Source organism: Cynara cardunculus (genome assembly GCF_001531365.2).
Source record: "Cynara cardunculus var. scolymus isolate 2C chromosome LG 7, CcrdV1, whole genome shotgun sequence".
Lineage (NCBI taxonomy): Eukaryota > Viridiplantae > Streptophyta > Magnoliopsida > Asterales > Asteraceae > Cynara > Cynara cardunculus.
The window spans coordinates 1,338,584-1,341,732 of NC_037534.1; positions in this window are offsets into that span (position 1 = coordinate 1,338,584).

Consider the following 3,149-nt stretch of genomic DNA (forward strand, 5'->3'; position numbering starts at 1 on the left):
TAAAAACCTCCATTGGAGATGCTCCTAAACCATCCAGTACGGTGCACACTTTTGTGCAAAGACGAAGATGGACCAGTCTTGAAATAGCTGGTATGGTTAATAGACTTGTCAAAACAATTCATAAAAACTTAGATCGTCCCGATCTGACCTGTTATGGATTAAGTCAGGGCTACCGCCCAGGGCTTTATCCGATATGATTTATGTTTTTATTCGATTTATGTGGTTCTGATGCCTTGCTAGCTTGACCAAACGGGGAAGACATTCCAACCCCAAAAGCTTGTTGAATTTCTTTGTAATTGAATTCCAAAGTTCATTTGAATTGGTCCGTCTAAAAAGAGTGAAACTGATTAAGGGGTTGTTTGAGATTACTTATAAAAATAACTTATTGACTTATTCCGGTGTGGCACCGGTAATAAACACTTTTGAGTGTTTGGATAAACAACTTATACCGATGCCAAACCGGTAATAAGAAGTTTTTGATAAAGTTAAACCCTTACGACTTATAATAAGTTGACAAATGCTTTTGTAGAAAAACATAAATTGTTTCAAATAAGCAATCCCAAACACCCCCTAAATTGCTACAGTTCGGCTTGGTTTGAGCTGATGACATACTTATCTGATCTAGAATGAAAACATCAATTTATTTGCTCATTTCTACTTTGAGGGATAGCTCACGTTAAAGGTTTGGCCATTTAATTACACTGGTCTAATGTTAGAAATAACTATTGACATCATAAACGAGTATGATTTGTTTTTTTTTTAAATTCAAACTATTTGATGACGTTCGTTGTGAGATCAAAATTATTATTAATATTAACCATTTAAATTGACTTTTGGGTAAATTACGGTTTCGTCCTTAGATTTTTTTTCCAGTTTTCTTGGTTTTTAGTATACGTCTATAATGTCATGTGTCCGTTGTATAAAGTTACTTTAGTCCTTTTTTCTTTTTGCTTTTTTTATATGTGACATTGTGTACCCCTCCATGAATATAACTTTTTAAAATATTATTTATTAAATCAAAAACCATTTTATAAATAAAAATAAAGGTAAAAATATTTATTTAATTAATTAATTTTACTCCTTTTAGAATAATTATTTTTTATGTTAATTAATATCTCGAAATTAAATTAAACTAAAAATATATACAACTGAAAGTTTATTGTTATTTAATTAAAATACTGTTTTTTATTAATCGCTTCATATTGAGTGGTTTGGCACACGTCTTAATACCAGTGCGCCCTTGACAGTTGGAGAATTAGACGGTTTTTCTGAACTTATGTACAAATTCTTGTAGTATAGGGCAGGGGCGGATGCCCATAGGGGCCTTGGCCCCAGGGCTTTTTTTTCCTTGCTAGAGTGAAACATCTCCAATCCATTAAGGTTTTAAGTATAAAATTCTTTTGGACCCCCTCACTGTTGTTGATCCAATCCATTTGTGTTCCGCCTCTGTATAAGGTAATTTTATAGTAATTGATAAAGTTGACATGATTTAAAAAAAAACAGTTGAAATTATAGTGTGTGGATGGCCTGAAACATCTTCGATACTGAAAATCATGCTTGAATCTATGATTCAAAATAAAATATATAACTGTCACGACTTTATATCACAATTATTTATCCAATAATTAGTTTCCAATGTTAGGTAATTTCTTCATTGTTATGATTATCTAATAATTTAGGAGTTAAATAAATAATTCAATAATAGTTGCACGCATATATGATCATCAATAGTCATTCTTGGTCATTCTTACACTACAAACAATAAAACACACATATATATATATATATATATATATATATGGAATGGTTCAAGCGATAACACATTCATTTCACGAGTACGCGAAAACACTCTTTTACTATAGACAATCACATGTGAATTGTGATACTATTATTCTATTACATGTGATACTAAATCAAAGACGCGGGCGATTTTCGATGCAATATTGGTTGCGGGCCAGGTCGCCTTTACACTACTAAGCCCCCTCACAAGTATTATCACATGTGATAAGGTTGTTGTTGATATGATACTATAATCCATGAAGACCATCACACGTGATGCTAAATCATAGACGCAGACAACCTTTGGCGTGACCTGAGTCATATAACACGTCGTCCGCCCATAGCAGGGTCCCCTTACGCGTATTATCACGTGTGATAAGGTTGTTCTCGTGTTCTCGTAAAATGAAGGTGTTCTCGTTTGAACCTCATTATAGAGGGATAGAGATAGATGACGAATCAAATGCAAATCAAGTTATTACGTTAATGTAAACCGTACAAATATCCTTATCCGTCGATTTCATTTGCTTTAATTTAATAAAATTGTTGAATCTGGTGAAATTGTTTTATATAATATTTTTTGTTAGCCCAGATTCAAGTCAATTAACACAATTACAGCAAGATTCAATAACACGGATTGATGCAAATATGTCGGCAAGTGTATTACAAGTGTTCTTGATGCTCTCAACAAGTTTTCTCTCTCAAAGCATTAAGACCTACAATACAAAGCAATGTAAAAGTATTTTTAGCACATGACTTGAATACAACATTTTTATTTCAACAGTAAAAACATTATCGTTTTTTAAAACCACATAAAATTTTAATACATCGAGAGAGACAAAGAATAAAACAAAAATTAAAATTTAGATGTATCTCACTGCATTATACGAGTATGCTTTTAGTAAATTTGAAATGTAAGACATTAACTGTTTTTAATACAACTACTTAGGCCTTGTTTGTTTTTTTGAAAAAAAGGAACTTTTATTAGCCTCTTATGTTTGACTCGTTAAGATGTAGAGTCATTCAGACTGTTTGGGTTTTTTCAGTTTTTCATAGACACTTATACCTTATTGTCATCTTATATAGTAAAAGATAAACCTACATCTTATTTGACTCTTATCTATACTATATTATAAAGCATTTAACAAAAACTCTTAAAAACCATTTTTATGCGTAAAGTACTGTTTATTAATGCATATTACTTAAAATTCAAGATTGCAAGTAAATTGTGCGTAAGTACAACTTATTAAAGCTTCATATATGAATTCGTGTAACTAACTGCAGATAAACATAATGTAATACATGATAAACATCTTATTTTAAATATAAAAAATCTAAAATATAATTAGGATAATCATTAAGTTATAACAGAA